This window comes from Melanaphis sacchari, unplaced genomic scaffold (genome assembly GCF_002803265.2).
Source record: "Melanaphis sacchari strain LSU unplaced genomic scaffold, SCAv2.0 Contig1_pilon_pilon, whole genome shotgun sequence".
NCBI classification, from domain to species: Eukaryota; Metazoa; Arthropoda; class Insecta; order Hemiptera; family Aphididae; genus Melanaphis; species Melanaphis sacchari.
In genome coordinates this window covers 3,656,577-3,676,841 of record NW_020270976.1, presented here as the reverse complement: position 1 = coordinate 3,676,841, position 20,265 = coordinate 3,656,577, and the positions used below count along the sequence as shown (strand labels likewise).

Below are 20,265 nucleotides of genomic sequence, written 5' to 3'. Positions count from 1 at the left end.
TTTAAACAAAAACTTAATAAACAACCATAAGATAAAGTTTCAAAGTGATATAAAAAAGAAAAATTAAACCAGATAAATGATATTATTATGTTTAAGATGGACCATGGCTAAGTTACAATTAACTTCACGGTATTACATTTAGCGTTGAACTACAAAAATGGAAATTTATTATTTTTTTTTTTAATTTAAATGTTTATTTCATAAGAATTAAATATTATTTCGCTTTTATTTGTATAATGCAGTTTGTTTTGATAACCATAATTGAAAATTAATAAACTATTAATCGATACATTTGGAAAAATTGTATTTTTTTAATCGCAGCTCATAATATTATACTTAACGTATAATTTTATTTATTGTACAGCATTATTAAATTGTAATAAAAAAAAAAAAAAAAAAAAAAAAAAAATGATGTTTGAGATTTTTTTCAATTTACATTTTACATTTTACAAAGTAAATTAAAATATATATATATATAGAAAGAGAGAGAGATATCTTTGCAATAACATTATTTATTATATTTAAATGAATATTATTTAATAACTAGTTTAAGGTATTATAAAACTCTTTGATATTCCAACATACCTCCGATTTCGAATAATTGGCAAGTATCTACAAATTTTTTCAGAGATGAAAACTTTGTTGACTTTTTTTTCATTTATTCCTGAAGAAAGATATCGTTTGCTTTATAAGACAAATGCGCGTGTAATAAAAAAATAAATATTAATATCTTATAATAATATAGGTATATCATTAATATCGTGAACGAATATGAAATATATATTTTTATTTCTAAAAATATTCAAGGATATTTTTTACTTTATAAAATTTTAAATAATAAATAATTATTTTGATTAAAAAATTCAATTAAAGATCAACAATATTATATATTTAATAAAATAAATGAATGTTCAAATAAAAATATATGTTAATCACTGACGTTAAAGACCAAGTTTTTTGATGATTTAAATTTTAACTGTTCGCAATGATTAAAAATAGTTTTATTGGTAAAAACAAATTTATGAAAATATTATATTTAATGTTAAAAATTAAAATTATGATTACATAAATTGTAAACATTATAAAATATATTTCTTGTTTATAACATCTATTCGTTTTATATTATCTTAATACTTTTTTAATGTAAGTACTTATTCTATCAGAATGTCTTAAAACACTATTAGTTTTTAGCACAGCATAATAGTTTTTTGAATATCCCATTCCTTAAAACGTTTAAACGTAAGATAATTTAGCCGGGTTAATCTTAAATCACGACCTAAAGTAAAGCAAAATTGTGTGATTTACATGGTTCTATTCGAGTTTCTAAAACAATTAGCTTGATCTAAGTGTTGTAAATTATAATCAATGTATATGATTTTAATTGAATGATTTATGGTTGATCAATACCATTTAAACAAACTGCTGTATTGGAGTGGATGGCTTGGTAAGTTTTTTCTTTCAAATTATAACATCCTTTACTAAAATATGCTATGAATTAAATCCAATTTTTGATCGAATTTAATATAAATTTACCATAAAATCACAAAAAAGTATTATATTCATATTATAATTATTATGGTATTGAACTAAATAATATAATAATATTATCTTTGACTATCACAACTGTTCTAACGAATCAGTGAAAATATACATTTATTAAATTTGTAAAATAATATCGTTGTCACTATAATATATTACACGATATTATTATGATGTTTATGATTAAACAGTAGGGATACAAATTCAACATTTTGATAAAACATCACGTAGAAAGATATTAAAACAATATAGCTGCTTATCGCACAAACATTTAACAGCGAGATTATGAATGTCAGACAAGCGGTCTGCCATAAAAACGCGTATTCTCGAAACCATTGTCTCGCGAGTTGTCTGGAGCCGATAGTTGTTGATTAATAGTTATCACACCTTGAGTATTTTATTTCAAAGCCCGATAAAACGCTGACGATTGTGCTAAGCAGTGACTGTCAAATACGATTTAATTACAACGGCTAGTACAGCTATACTGTGAAACCACTGAAGACACGTTAAATCGCAGTTAAACTTAAGAAAACGATCCCATGTACAAAGTTGAGCGCTTTTTGAAAAAAGTAAGATCGTTTATTTTCCAACACACTAAAACAAAAAACTATATTTAAAACTAATTACTATAATACGTCATTCAAAAGATTGTCATGGAAATATTATATACCTACTTCTAATTAGAGAGAGATATAATCTCTCTATCGATCATATAAATGTATCCATATTTGTTTTTAATTGTTTTTCATTTAATGCATAGGTATTTAAGAAAAAATGTTAAAAGGTACATGCAGTGAAATGTATTTTGTGTATTTTGACTGTTAAACATTTTATAATTTTATTGTTCGGATTGAATAGTTGAAAATGTTTTATTCTTACTTTTATCATCATTATTCTTATTGTTATTAAATGTTTTAAAATTTGAAAAATAAAATAAAACGCAGGAATATGTAAATTCGAATAAATACGACCGGAAATTTCATGTTTATAATAATTGTACGTTTGTCTATATTATGTTGTATACATTTAAATTTTCGTATAAATTATATTTTCTAGTCGTTATTTTAGTAATTTGAATACGAATAGTTAAAATTATTAGATCACAATATTTTTTAACACGGTATATAATAATAAGACATCGAGTATAAAAAAAATAAAGCAATATTTTGTTGTAAAATTATTATAATTAAGGAATAAATTTCTAATTGAATAGAAAATACTAAACTCTTTTAAATTTTAGTTAGTTTTCAATATCTATACCCCATATAAATTAATTTTTTAAGAATAAAACAATTAATATGCTAAGGCCCAGGAATTTAGGAATTATACACCATATATTTTTATAAGCCAAGTAAGTAACTATGTCGTACAGTAGACTTGGATTAAGTCACTTTTAAGTAAACTTTGTCAATGAGTAGATAAATTGAATCGTATAATATAAAAAAAAAAAAAAAAAAAAACTGGAATTTGTATTTTTATTCCTAAAGATATTGTTTAAATTATCTGCACCAAACTTTTTCTTTTTTTTTTTTTTCAATGCAGGAAAAACGAGATAGAAAAGATTTTATACACCACAAAAACGATTTAATGTCTTGAAAATACTTTAATAAATATTTGGTGAACATTTATATTATCAAGGACCTATTATTTGTATTTGAATTACAAAAAAAAAAAAAAATCATTTGTTAAAATTAGTGTTGCAAAAACTTTATTTATTTTTAATAATATATTTAATACTGTAAAACAAATACATTCGTTCAAAATTACAAATAACAATTTATTTGGACACTCAAATAATATAATGATATACTTATTCAATATAATGTATTGCAACATGTTTGCAAATTATGATTTATTTAAAAATCTTCAATTTCACTTTACTATTAACTGTCAATTAATAATTTGAAAAATTTGCTCTTTTCATTACTTTTGCTGTTGAAATTCTTAAAAATATCTCCCCTTCAACGCATATATATACAATTTATAAATTTTAATCTATTTGACTATAGTGACTAGAGTGCTCGATTGTTGGATGACGGTTGAGGGGTGATTGTCGATTGGATTTTTTCTGGTCGAATCCATTGAAAGATTGATGCTCTATGATTTTAGAGCGAATTTCTTTTCAAGCTTCGAGAAAATAGTGCAAATACCCTGTTTCAGGATTTATTTCTATCGTTTACCCATCTGGCAAAATATTTCCCAACTCGATCAGAGAAATAAAAATAATTAAAGGAAATACTGATAGAAAGTATCATTCCACCTATCTAAAATTGAGAAATTTCACGTTTCTATATCATATAATTAATTCACTATTTTATTTAATACTATAAATGTTTCATCTATATCAATGACTAATTAGCAGTGAACGTATATTTTGGGTGTAACTAAAACTTATTTATCAAGATAATTGCACCAGAAATGATTCATTTACAAAATTTTTTACCGTAGACATATCATATTATGACAGGTTCATACGCAATATTTAAAATAGTAAAATATAACTACACACACACACACATAATTTATTTTTAAATATCATTAACACGAAGCTTACAAAATAAACCCAATTCATTAAATGTGATTTTACAAAACAATTTTTTTTAGCACTACCCAAACTTATTAATTAACAGTTAAAAAAATATTATATCGTTTACCATATATTTTTATCTATATTGATGAACAAGCAAAATAAAATAAAAAAACATCATAAAATATTAAAAAACAATTACTTGAACATATAAAAGTTGATATACTAAAAGTGACCTATTTTAAATCTAAACAAAATTAAAATAAATTAAATACTAAAAAAGCCTTTTTGAATAGTCATTTATCCAAAAAAAGTATACAACGATTACATTCTGAATAAAAATATAAATTCAATGATAAATCATTTAATCCTACGAAAAAAAAAAAAGTTTAAAAGATATGGTATTTATTATTTTAGAGACATCTAAATATTTTATACAAAATATTTACCGTTTGTATTGCTTAAGTAATTTATTTTCTCACAGTTAATTTTGTATATAGATGATTGTTTTCAAACAAAATTGCATACGTATTTTAATAATAATTATGTATGTATAATATTATTAGATGTTATTAGTTATCCTTTATAAGTTGTAAATCAATACTGACTTACTGTAAAGCGGTATGAATATGTTCGTTAAACCAATCATTTAAAATTATTCTAAGTATTCTGAAAACGCCATCCTTTATAGTTTTTATAATTTATATAATTGCATAAAATCTCTCATAATAATATATTTTAAATTACGATAAATCATATAAAATTATGATTTTTAGTTAAAATATATAATTTTACCAACATTTTAAATTAAAATCTAAACTTAAAATATCTCAAAAAGAAAAAAAAATATGTTGTATTTTTGATATATTTTAATAATGTTTAAAAATAATGTAATATGAGAAACATTCTATTAATTTTAAAACATTTTTATTAAAATTAAAAATTTTATTTATATTCTAAGTGATAATTAATTTTCACTTCGATAAAGTTAGGTAATTCACACATGATTTTGGAAAATTTCGTTAGCGCAATTGTAATTAAAATTTAAATTTAAAACTGTGTTTATTATATACGTTTTGCTGTTAGTATTACTTATGGGAAACCTCATAAATATTATTATTATTATTAATGAAATAATTACAATCTAAACACATAAAGTACAATAACTTACGAGAAACCTAGAAATAAATACTCAAATGTTTTATTTACAAACAAACATTTTGTAAAAATAATGCTTGTTTTCATAATTTTTAAGCGCAAATTATAACATATTATACATTAAATAATAATATATATATATATATATATATAACATTTAGAGTGTAAAATTTAATAAATAAATAAAATAAAATACAATGCAATTCAATTGGTATAAATTAAATTATATTTTTAATATTATGCAATTGGTTTAAATGTAAACAACAAATTAGTTCGTGTGCAGGAACATAATTTAAAGTACCATTTAAAACAAACATTTTAGATGATTAATGACAGTATAGTCATATTTTACACACCGTTGACTTTCTCTTCAAAACGTAACGTATAATTTTTATGTTATTAAGTTTCAAACATTTATAATTACGGATGAATAACATTTTTTATTTGACTTAAAATTCAAAAATTAAATTAAAAAAAGGTAAAATCGAGTTATCCGTACTAAAGCCATTTGATCAAGAGTTATTCGTATTGAATATATTGATATTGTTAACTGTAGACAACGAAATATCATCTACTTCTTATAGTATTTATAAGTTTGATTTCAAATAATCGTTTTTATCTTTCGTGGATACCAAATGTAATTTAATTGATTTGCCATACTTAATGAATATTATGTATTTAAAATAAATTAAGCTTATTTTCTAAAATTATCTTAATCAAATTGTACGTCACTAAAACCTTAAATTAAAAATTTTAATTGCTTAATATAACTTTGTTATTTTATATTGCCTTTATAAGTAAAATATTTTTTTTTTTATAATTTACAATTTGTGAAATATTATGCAATATGAAAATATTACTTCGTTAATTACAAAGATTTTTAATTTAATGAGATATATTATTATTTAGGAATAAAAATTAATTTAACTTACTTCAACAGATACGCTGGAATAATTGCATACAAATATTACTAATTTGGAATGATAGAATGGTGTACTTAATTTATGTGGGATGATAAGTAATTACAGGATAACATAAGTATACAAGGTAGAAAATTATATATTTTTGCTACAGAATCAAGGAAACTATGAAGTTTTAACTAACAGCAGAAGTGGGCACAAACGCTCAGTTCAATGATAACAGTGCATTGTAATATTAGCACATTTTTTATATTTATACATTATCATATTAACGATTAATGCAGGAATAGCATTTAATTGAAAATAAAGAGCTATATGACTGTAATGATATTATAAAATCATAGTAGTTATTCGTGTTTTACTTTATGAGTCGAGGGTGAAATTTAATGGCTTTTCGATGTAATACAAGTTTTATTTTATTTTTTAATTATACATTTCAATGGTGGTAATTTATTTTTGAATATGTTCACGCCTTGTATAATTAATAAAATGCTTGAGTTATATGTACCTAAACTATTTTGAACATATTTTAAACGTCAGACATAACGCTTAGACTTTAATACAACTTATGGTTATGCAACATACCTACCTGTTTATTCGAACCAAGTGATTTTCGATATTTATATCTAATTCTATCCAGTTAAGAAGTTATTGGTTAGCTATATTGACTACACGAACTGATCTTGAGAACCGGGTAGTTGAATCGATACAAATAAAGTTTTCTAAGTTAAATTTAAGAGGTCCTAGAAACTAATGACTAACATAGACTAACACAATAGAAACGATAAAGCAACGTATAAAAGGCTTATTATATGATTAAATAGTTATATTATACAGTACACTATCATCTGGATAACTCTCTGTTCTCAAGTAAAGTATATTGAAGATCACAGTTGTAGTGGAGTACGAGTTGAAGAAATTTAAATACTAGGATTTATCTGTAAGGTAGGTTTTTATACCTATATTAAATTGAATTGATAAATGTTACTTAAAAATATAGAGATGACTGTTGTATCTATTTAACAGTTTGAACTCGACTGATTGGCTAAATTTATTTTATCGTACTCTACGTTCCTGTATTCTTTTTTACCTAAACAAATCCGCAGAGTGCAGCATAAATGACGCGTCAGTAATCTGTAAATCATCACAGTTATTAAACGACGAATTGACTTTGTACATCACTATTATAATTATTAAGAATTTTCAATAAAAATTACAGTGCGATTGTTTATTAAAATCCGTGAAACGATTAAATATAACCATTAGAAATGTAATACAATACGACAACGTTCTTCTCCAATGGCCTGCAATACATTTAGTAACGTAAGACTCGACCCGTTAGAAAGATTATTGATCTTTTGGTGAATCGTAAAAATCGAAAAAATATTATAATAATACACGGTTGAATGTATAAATAATTTACAATAGTTTATGTTGTGTAACGCCTTTCCATGACGAAATAATAACTGCTTTGAAACGACTCTTGGTCGTGTCCACCGACGCGGCTGATTTTAAGGTGTTGATAACCGAGGAGACCCTCATTATTACAGCGTAAAAACGATTTTCAATAAGTTTTGAATATATTGCGTCACTCGATGAGGGAGGTGAATTATTAACGACTCAACTTCATTTCTACAAAATATTAAATGTACAATGACGATAACTCATTTTTCGTTTTATTTGCAAACGCGTCAAGTAAATTAAAATCATGATAACACTGAAGAATCTTAAAGTGTATATATTATATATATATATATATATATATATATATATATATCGGTAAATAAATAACTTAATTCATATAATATATATAATATATGCAAATGATAGTAGTCAAACTTCAATAATTTGATAACTGTTTGTACACAAATCAATAATTATAAGGTATGAATCTACTAAGCGCTGTAAAATAAACGTAATACTATATTGTATAAACGAAAACGTTTAGTGCATAATATTTTTTAAAACAAGAAGATGAAAGTATATAAAATAATCTCTCAGATTGTATAACAGTTCAAACACTCGAGTTCACGATCCGGTCGCTACCGGCAAAATTGCATACCTATAAATCATGTACTATACTCTTTGACCGAATATTTTTCAATAAGTCAAGAATTCCTTATTAGATAGTATGTAATATTGTATGATGTATAATTTTATTGAACTATCAAGAAATTACGAAAATCCAATAAATTCCTTTAAGACTCGTTTTATTCGATTTCGTGATTAAAATAAATTTGAATATTTTTATTTAGTTTTAGTTTTATTTTCAAGATCATGTAAACGTTATCAATGGCAATTATTTGGTCTAAACGTATCGGCACATTCAAAGCACATTCGAAACGACCATGACTAAAACTATTAGCTGAATATTTACTGCTTAAAGCTTAAGCTAATTTACGATAAGTCGCGGCAAGTATAAGCTGTTTGAATACCATTTAGAAAGAATGGTTCGCTGCGAAAACCAATGACGTGATAAAAATTTACTCTACAATTTTCTATCAAAAAATGTTGGACACAATTTTGACGATAAAAAATATTTCTGATGTTTATTGTGCAGTATGAACAAATTATCAAAAAAATCAGGGTTATCGTTATCACGTAGAATATCTTATAACTGAAAACCGTATCAGCTATTCCCTCGTAGTTTAAATATTTAAACACGGAAATAATAAATACGTGTAATTTATCATAGTACCAACTATTAATTCGGACGTTTCACGGTTAAAAATGTTGTCCGAATAAGTAATATATCTACTAAAATATATTATATTTAAAAACAAAACATTATTAGTTTATGTCAATTCTTTGGATTTATTGGGATAAAGATTATTTTTAAAATTACAAAACTTTGTGCCGCATTAATTTAAAGTGCAGAAAAGGGCAAAGATAACGTGATTACAATTATTAATTTACTTCAATTTGTCTAAAACAAAACTATTGTAGGTATTCAAATTTTAAATGGTTTTTATTATATATTATATATTATTAATATTCATTAAACTTATCGTATTTTTAGATATGTTAATATTCCTTGTGGTTAATAACATATATTACATAATATATTTTTGTATACTGTGTTTTAATCATATCAATAATTTAAATTATCAAGGTTAAAAAGCTAATTTCTACACAATTGTTGAACATATAATTATATTAATATGACATTCATCTCTAATTTTTAAACCAAAAAAAAATGTTTGTAAAACACTAAAATATAATATTAAAATTCGTTAACTCTTAATACTGTTGTGTTAACAAGCTAATGTACTCAAAAGAATATTTATTTTTTTATTTTTTTATTTTTTGCTTAGGAAATCTTTAACATCATTATTTTATGTACCTAAATAGATTTCGCATAAATATAAGATAAGTTCCAAACTAAAATAATTTGATGATAAGTATGAAAATCTTCATTGATATAGTTTGAAAGAAAAACTAAAATAAGAGCAGTACCTGCTATTGTAACTGTCACCACAAAAGCGATCAATCGGAACGTCATTTTTGCTCTTTGTAGAGATATTGTTGTGGTTCGAGATTTGTCACCACAATCTGAAGAACCGTCTTAACAATACGAGTACATATACCTACCTTTTCTAGAACAAAATCTTATAACTTCAATTTTCAGACATCTGAAAAAAGGTACTTGGAATTTTTGAAGCACAATGTGTATTAAAAAATATTAGATGGAAAATTAAATAATAAAAAACATCATTGTAAAACATTAATTCATTCTGAACTACTCACAAATCTAAAATGTTTACGTTCTCATATTTCTGATTATTTTATTGTTACTTTATAAAAAAGACAATTTCTGAAAAACATTTTTTTTTTTTTTTGAAATATACACAAATCGTTTTTTTTCTTTTGAATAAACATTTTATAAAATGTCTTAAAAAATTAAAATATACATGTAAAGTTAAATTACACCATTTTTTTGCGATTTTGTGTACCTATTATTATAAGTATATGCAATTAAATATTTTATTATTTAAATTATAAATACTTTGTAAACTTATATAACTTCAAATGTATTAACAATTTTATTTTCATGTAAGAAAATATGATTTTTCTATAAAATTTTATTTATAATGAATCTTGTAATAAATGTGTAAAATCAATGTTTATATTTTATTTGTTTTTGCAACTTGAAAAAATTATATAAAAAATATAAATTCCTATATTTTGATAGAAGATTAATTTTAAATCAAAGATCTTCTATTGCCTCATTTTTGAACGTTTTTTTCCTTTTTATGTATTTACTTTTTTCATCAATATTCGTATATTTGTACAAAATCAAATATGGTCATGTGGAACAAAAAAAATGTTCATAAAAAATCATTCATAATAGGTAAACTCGTACAGTAAAATGTTGTTTCGTTAAAAACAAGTTGACAAATGTATCCACAAACAAAAAATGTATAATATGTACAACCAATTTATTATGATTGCAGGCAGTAACAATTTATTTTAATAAAAACCCAACACGCACAAGTTAAAATTCCAATTAATGATGGCCATTACAGTTAGTGAGGGCCTTAGCTATAATAACCGATAAAATGATAGTGTCATATAAAAATATCGTTGATTTCGGTATGTTTATCATAACATGTTTTATCAAAGATAAGAAAGTTTAAGTATTATTTGACCCCTTTTGTCCGCTTTGGCTACGTGAGTAATTAGTTGGTGTATATTTCCGAAACGAGGCCAAAGAGAATTGCATGTTCGCAATCGTTTCCCTGAAACGAAAAACAGACCCATATATGTGTGTGTGTGACCTTCCATCAGTTTGAGCATAGCAATAATTAACCTTATCCTGAAGGAAAATCCTCGCACTACAGTATTAAAATCACAATTTTCCAGCGGAGGGTCTTCCGTCAGCCAGGACATGTAAACCGACGAATTAATTGGTTCTCTTCCGGTCTCCAGAGCAAAAGGGACACAACACTAAACCGGAGTTTAATTAAATTTAGATTTGTTATTTAGAATTTTTATTCTATTTCTAAACGCGAGTATTATAAACCTAATGCAAGCACGAAATACACCTGCTCATATTTGACACGGATTTTTAGTGTTTAGTATTGAACATTTGAACAACAATTCGAATTGTTTTTGACATTGTGCAGTCCAAATTCTCTTAATTAAATGGGCTCGGAGAAATTTCGCTGTAATTTCATTAGATCTCTTTACACGTGCTTAAATTTTTCATTAAAAGTTTCAAATCGTTAAAAACGTAACTCAAATTCCAAAATAATTCCAATTAAGAGTTTTAGAGACTGCCAAGCCAAAGTTATTTATCTCTGAAACAGAAGTTTGAGTAAATATTTATGGTGAATTGAAATCATAACTTATTCACTTTTGTTTATAATTTGTTATCATTAATGGAATGATAAATGCACTGTTATGATAATAGATGTTTTAAGAACTGTTTACCAAATACTTTCAAAGTAAGTTAAAAAACTTAACTTTTTGCAATAGTCACCACTTTTGCTGTATTAACTTAATTTCTTATATAATGATTTTCGTATTAAAAATATTTTTATATTTCTAAATTATTTAATCTGTCATTGATAACTTAATTTAAAATATAAATAAAACTGTATCGTTATATTATATTATATGAACTATCCTTTAATGAATTATTGTATCGTAATTCATAATAATTAAAACCTAGATAAAAAGTAACTAGTAATTTTTGAAATTAAAAATGCATTTAAAAAAAAAAAAATTATAAAGTATGTATTATATACCATAACTACGTAATAGTTCATTTTTTTAAATCTTAAATTCCATCGTAGCGCCTAATTTATTCAAAAATAGTTTAAGTTATCTGCACTTATGTTATGTATCAATTAAATCATATTATATTATGAATTAAACAGTATATATTAAATTATATGCATAACCAAATACTATGAACTTCACGGCACTTGACGAATACAAATTATTTTTTATTTTTTTTTTCAAAGAACTATCTTTTGAAAATGTGTCGAATTCTGCCATCCCAATTATCTATATAGACAGAACATAGTTGTATTCGATTAAAAAAAATTTCAGTACTATTTGTACATAAAGATTTGTATATAATATAATATAACAAATCTGAATATCGAACATCAGTTAGTCTCCGGTGATTTTGAAAAATGAATGGGAATGATGTGTATTTTGTATTCATACAATGTAATTGACGGTCTCCATTTGAATGATTGACAGTCACTATTTGCTTTTAACACAAAACCGACATTTTACTATTATTATTTTATTTAGAAAAGTATCTTGGGACAACGAACCGTTATTGAAACCGAAACCGGCCAGTGTACTGGGTGACGTGACCGATATCGCATAATATACCTGCCTACCTATCTATTGAATATCACATCGTTTACCTTCCAAAACCCATTGCTCAGGGTGGTCTCATTAAGCAGAGTGCCATTCTTAATAGAGTTTTTTTTTTATCCCGAAATATTGTCAGGTATTAATTTACACGTTAGGAGTAATATTTTTCGGAGGTGTCGATGCGTTACGTATTTGAGAAACCAGAATACGTTCGCACGGCAGACACTTTAAACTACATCCTGTACGGTATGATGACGATTAACTGCACTCTACTAATACACGATACCTACAAACGGAAACACTGAGAAATGTAAATATTATTAAATAAAATCAGTGATAAATGTATCGAACTAAAAATCATGATGTTTTGGTGTGGCGGAATAACAACATTATACTCGGACTGTTGATTTCACAGAACTATCAAAATTTAATAATTGGCCATGTGGATGTAGTTGCAAATCCAGACGTTTAAGAATCGGAATTTTAATTTTAACAAGCTATATCGATAATAAAATACACGGTTCTAGTTCTCACTATGTCAAACATTAAAAATGCGAAATGTCAACATCATATTAATTTGGTCGTGTAAAAATGAATAATGCAGAACGTGGACATTTTATGGTAGTATAATATGCATTAAACACACATGATAGGTATGAAGTATAAAGTGTATAACAGAACATAAACAAATCTAAAATAATTATGAACTACGTTAAAAATTGTAAGGAGTTTTATACAAATTCAACTAAATTAAAAAACTCGTAAAAGATGGTTTTGACTATAATATTATAATAGACCATACTATATTATTTATCATGACTTATTTATTTAAATAATATACTTTATAGGTATCCTATATTGGTTATAAGTATAATATACACTGTATATATTATAATAACGGTAAGGAGTGACTGCGTTCTACAATGTAAATTTTTACTAGACCGCACAAAGTGACGGCATTATGTATTTTAAACATCGAACCTTTTAAAGTGACTGTTTACCAGGTACACGTCTAAACATGTAAATAATATTTAAGACCCTGAATGTATTACTTATGATATGTTTATTAGCATTTTGAGTGTCTAAAGTATTGATTTATATAAACAATATGCCAATGATATATTAATTTCACGAGTAGGTATACAACTTTATTTAGTCAACATATTTGTGGAAAACTGTGAAGTTCCGTTTGACTTAAATTTAATAATTATTTGGAGTTTTGCACATGACGTGTCAGCTTTGAAAGCCAAGACATACTATGCAACTTATGATAAATTAATAACAACCTTACTATAGAAACGAATCCTTAAATATTAACTGCCGCGTGTTTTTATATTTTATAATAGAATACGAAAACAATGTTTTAACAATGACATTCAAGATGGCACTTTAAACGGGAGTAGATTCAATAGACTTGTTGATCTGTAGTATATTTAAAAGTGTAATTTAATTTGTAAAAGTACGAAACAATTTAAGTATATAATAAATAATAATACCATGTCACTTACTCACTACCCGCATAATATAAACTTACCTTAGACCATGTATATGTGTAAAACTTAAACAATTTAAAATATATTTTTGTTTTGTATATTTAAATTAAATATTTTTGAAAATAATAAAAATAAAAATAGAAGTAAAACAATCATGACGAAGAAGAAAAGATTAAATTAAAATTGTATGAAATAAATAAATATAAATTAACCTTAAGTTGTATTTATTTTGTCTTTTAAGTGCTATATAATACACGCATATACTTTGTAATTTACCTATTGCGCAATAAATCAGGTCGACATTAAGAAAAATTAAATTTATTTTTAGTATTATTCCAATCGATAATTAATAAATTTAAACAGTCTTTTCTTTCTAGAAAGGTATTTCAAGTGACACGTGTCTATATACGTGCTGCTGAAGTGTATCGCATTTCAATAATATATACTATTTAAAAGTATTATTTTATTTTACTCTGACAACTAAATTTGTAGAAAAATATATAAAATATGACAAGAAGAACCTATATTTAGAATTATGTTCATTTTTCTTTTTAATTCCTATAGAAAATAAGACTACTTATTTCTATTGTAAAATATTTATTTATTTATTTATTTTTTTTTTTTTTTTTTTGAACAGCATTGCATAACAGTCATATTACGAATTGTTTTAGGTAATACAGTTTTAAAATGAATAAAACTTGTAATTTTAAATGAAAATATTTTTATTTTTTAAGATTGATATATAATGAAAAAAATATCTAATAATTTCTTCGTTGTTTTTAACACCATTATATTTTTAAATCATATACTCAGTACCAAAAAAAGTTCATCCAGAAGTTTACGAAAATAGTATTATTAGGTAGATATGTAGTATTTGAAATTGTGGAATATATAATTTTGTAATAAAATCGCATACTTATAGTTATGATTATTGGATTCTAAACTTAATAATTGCATACTATAACACTTTCAGTATAACGCATATTTTTAGTTTTACATTAAAAGTTTTGTAAATTACTACAAAATCACAAAGTTTATGAAATCTAATTAATTAAATCGTTCTATGTAATATTTTGTAAATTGCACATGAATACGAAGTGTTTTATTGATACAATGACACAATGACACACATACACAATTAGGTATAAAATTACAGTATAATTTAATCTAACTTTTAATGTTTTTTATTTATTTTTCATATAAATAAAATTTTCGTCAAACCAGAATAATAATTGTCTACTATTTTGTATATTTTAAACTTCTAACTTATTAACTTACAACTTTACTGTGCTATTTTTATACCATGCAATCGTTATAATATATTAAAATTTATGGTTATTATGTTAGTTTATAAGTAAGGTGTATTGTCTTCTTTTAATTCAAATTAGAATATTACATATCGATTTCATTAATCAAATTAACAGTAACTTCTGGATTAAGAAAATGTACACAAGCAGCTGAATATGAGTTAATATTTTTGGAAGAAACTTAGTATGTATAGCTAATATGATAAATGTTTTAATAATAAATGTATGTATAATATGTGAACCTATATATTACAGAATAGAAAAAACATTTGAGTAATTTAAACTTTTGATAAATCACTACTCTACCAGATGCATTTAATCCGACACAACAACACTTAATAACTTGATGCACATTGAAGACTGTTTGTAAATGTGGTACTTGGTACCTATATTTTTAATAACAATAGATGTACATTTAAGTATGTATAATTAGAATATAAATGAAAACATTTATCATAGGTATTTTATTTCTTCCCATGTTTTATAGTTGTAACATACTGTTGTCATAAATTAAAAGTCTAAAAATAACTTCTGCCGGTTTAATAAATTAATAAATACTCGTATATCTTGCATAAATAACGTTAACATATTATTTCAAATTCCATATTTAAAAACTTACACATTGTATCGTAGTATTTTTATATTAAAATGTACTTAATTAATATACACGTATAATTTTATACTATACTACGCGAATGGAGATTCGTGTTTTCCACATCATCGCATATCAGAACTCGAAAGATAGTTAATTACGAAATAAATCTGAGGAAAAATACATATACTCTTACATATACATCTGCACTAATTAGGTTTTTTTAATGAATGAAAAATATGGAGCAACTGTCATATTATGTAATAGTATTACCCAAAACAGTATTTTGCATAAGCAAAATTATAAAACAGCATTAATCTATGAATTCGAGCATCGTTAAATCAAATAGATCCAAGTATCTAATGTAAAATCCAATTTATTGATATAATAATCAAGAAATTCATATCTAGCCTAGTTTATTTTGTTTAACCAATAAATTAAATTAAATTAATTTTAATCAAATAAAATGAATGTGAAAGAATATGTAACACAAACAAAAATAATTATTATACCATCTATTTCTTTTATTCCTTTATTCGAGTACTAAAAAATATGTGTATCATTATTAAACTGTAACGTTTTACGATAATTTTATACTTCTTGAATATTATTATGGAACGGTATTACGCATTTTTTTTTTTTTTTAGTGTCAAGTTTTAATCATAATCCGTTTTTTACTCGTTTCTAAAACGAATATTTTTTTAAATATAACAGTAATACATAATTAAATTATAAATGCATTTTTACTGTTCTAACCATAAATTGTCTTATTTAAAATTGAAATATATTTTTTTTTAACTTGATGCATAATAAAATAAATAATAAATTATTACAATGCATATATTTAATCATTATTTAAGCATTAGCACATTAAAAGCCACAAATCAGGCGAATAATGGTACCTATCTACTTTAATTCCATACGGAACATAATAAAATAATTAATACCTAAACGCAATTTTGAATTTTTGTATGAAAGATTATTCAGTTTAAAATATTAATTTAAATTTAAACCGTATTCAATTTATTGAGAATTGACAATTAAAATGCGTAAAGATAACGCAGTTTATAATCTATAAGTGAATTAACATTTTTGTTCGATTAGTAAATAAATGGTTGAGATGAATTAAATGAATTCATGTTTTCAGTGATAGTTGGGCTTAGGTCTAAAATATTCTACACTTACGTATGTATAAATTATTAAAGTGTAACAGCAAATAGTGTTTCATTTAATTTTGTTTATAAAAAAATATTTTGGTAATTTTATACTCAAAATTATAAAAATACATTCATTAAAATGTTATATTTTTACTAATTAAATTATCTATCATAATAAAATTATTATTCAATTAATATATTGTCCAAACACAATTTACAATAATATGAAAACCATATGGAATATTTATAATACAATATCAAAAAAATCAGTAACTGCTGTTATTTAATTTATTAACAGCATATAAATCAGAATATAAATATTAAGCATAAGAAATAATGATCATTTATCATGCACATGGACCGACAAGGTATGGATAGATAGTTTAAAAAAATGTATGTCTGACTAAATTATTACTATGACGTTATTTTGACGTAAAAATGTTGTACCTTTTTGAAAAGTTAATATTTTGTGAAATATTTATAGATATTAAAATATAATATAAATGTAAATATATACAATATTATAAAGAACTTTAGTTGTTCTACCTATCTACACACTACGCAAAAGTAATAGTGTTGAGTGTATCGTGGGAACAACAATATAGGTAATCAAAAAAAAAAAAAAAAATTGATATCGCATATCGGTAGATTTTTTTTAAAAATTAAATATTTAAATTAAAAAAAAAAAAAAAAAAAATCAATTCCTTAACTCATATACATATATGATAACACCACTTTTTTTTTTCGACTGCATTTACGAATTAAGATTATAATTTAACTCAAAACTGATGTTTCTCTTTTTTATTTTTTGTCTTGTTAATTATCTTAAATTATAATTTATGTGGAGCATATACCAATCTATAGCGTTAATTTACCGGCAACAACAAATTGGTATAATTTTAGTGAACGAGTTTATTTTAGTTTATTTTAATAAAATGTTGTTTAAATAATTACAATCATAAACTATTAAATCCATAAGTATAAAAACCCTGCGTGTTTAAATATAGTTTTTTGATTAAACATAATGATATAATATTATTAATTACTATTTAATGGTGATTGACGAAACTCAATTTGCAAGATCGTTTGAGCACGGTGGTATGTCCAAAATTGTATTATTCAAATAACTATTTTTAATTTTGTTTTTATAATTATTATTATATTATATGGACCGTTTCATTTTTTCACGATAACTATAGCAGTGAATAGCAACATTAACTTTTATTACATGTTCAGTAAATTGTAACAATAATATGGGTTTTATGTAAATCGGAAAGTTAGCAATACAAAAGAAAAGTTAGGTTTATCCAGTTCAAGTTATTGGTAATTATTAAAGTATTTTTTAATATAATTTTAATTATCGAAAATATAAAATCATGTACAAATACGTAATAATCGTGAATAAATATAATGATTAAAAATAAATACTACTTGAGACAATAATATCAAGAAAAAAAAAATGTGTAATCTATTCTCTATAAAATAATAATAATAACAATTCAAGATGCGATATGAATATAATATAAAACTAAAGAATATTTCCTTTAGATTAAGCAATTACTCACTTTCTTCGTGCAAAAACGTAATGCATTAAGAACTTTGTACTTTGTACAAAAAATATGTGAAGTTTAAGGAATCATCTTGTCCACAAATTTATTCATAATACATTACAATATAAATATTATATTTTCATAACAATATTAAATAGCTATAATATTTTTTTCGGTTATTATTATTTTCTTTAGTTGTTGTTATTATTTTCAATTGCACGTCGAGCGGAAAAAAATGGCGTACAATCAAATTAATTTTTAATTATTTCACCTAAATTACACAATTTCTATTTGACAGTTAGTTTGTTGTTAAAAATACATAAGCTGTGTCAATATCAATTTTATATGACACACATTGCATATCAACGAAAATTATTTGCATCAATGAACAACTGTATTCAAATATAGTTACTATTGACCTAACTAGCGACTTTTAAATGTATATAATAAGTTTATTATACAAAAAATGTTCATTAAATCTTTATTTAAGCCATAATATGTATACTATAAAACATAACATGTTTCATTCGGTATTTAAAATAATTAGTTTAATTTTTCGGTAAATTTTTCATAAATACAATTATTGACTGTACTCATGATAACAAATCCTTTATTTATATATTATATATATATAACAATGCACATAATATGGCAATATATTGTAAAACAGATTGATATATCTTAGGACATTTCTAAAATAATTGATCGATTTAATGATATAAAAAAAAAAAAAAAAACTTCAGAATTAATACGATTAGTCAAATATTTCAAAACGAATGTATACAAATCGAACGGTTAGTTCGAGTCTACGTAACTAATATAATCTTATCATAAAAATAGATTTCAAGTGCAAGACAAGTGAAACGGGTTGACGCGCGAAATTAATCAACGTTTCTGCAGGCTATTCTTTCGAAACGTTTTTGTTTAAACAATACACCGTCCGTTTTGTACACTACACAACGATGCTGTGTCAATATCAACCGATATAAGTAACGCGGCGACTGTTCAATTTTCAATCTCTCTCTCTTTATCATCTCGAAAAAAAAAATTAAAAAAAAAAAACCAAATCGTAAACAACTAGGTACTATCAAAAAAAAAAAAAAAAAAAAAAAAGTATAACATCAAAGAAACGTTTATACCCCAAAAATATATAAGTACATCATAAAAAAAAAAAAAAAAAAAAAAAAACAAAAAAAAAAACAAATAATAAAATAATAAGATAATAATAATAATAATAATAACCCTTGTGCTTACCTCTTGGAAATCGTGACGGCGGCACTGGTCGGCAGGGTGTTACGGACGCGAACTTCGGACTCGATAGCGGTGTGCACGGCGTTTGCTTGTGCGCGCCGCTAACGATATAGACGACGACACCTGTACGTGTGTGCGCGTGTGCGCTCGCAAGCGTCGGTAGCGGTGGCTTGAGTACGCGTGCGAATCACCACCACTTGCCAGGAACCGCGGCTCTGGAGTGTGGCACCAGTGGTAGCGGCGGCAGCACCAGCGGCAGCAGCACCAGCACCAGCAGCGGCCTTGCGTGTCGCCGAGGGTTGTCAACAGGTGCCGCGAGAGCGCGAGGTAGTTGCAGGGGTAGTGTGTACGCCCGCCCGCCCGCCGGCCCCGGTGGTCGTGCGGGGGAGGGTTGCGGGCAACTTCGAGAGGGTCCGCCGCCGCCGTGGGTCGTGC

At 24.8% G+C, this 20,265-nt stretch overlaps 1 protein-coding gene across 3 annotated transcripts in view; it reads right to left on the bottom strand.

Annotated features, from left to right (window-relative positions):
* LOC112593144 (BAI1-associated protein 3) overlaps positions 1-20,036 on the bottom strand; it is a 153,699-nt gene extending 133,663 nt beyond the window's left edge. For all 3 annotated transcript variants that reach the window (XM_025337460.1, XM_025337461.1, XM_025337462.1), the window contains exon 1: positions 19,834-20,036. The gene's annotated coding sequence lies outside the window, so the exon portion shown is untranslated. The remainder of the gene's footprint in view (positions 1-19,833) is intronic.
* Positions 20,037-20,265: the final 229 nt, after the last annotated feature.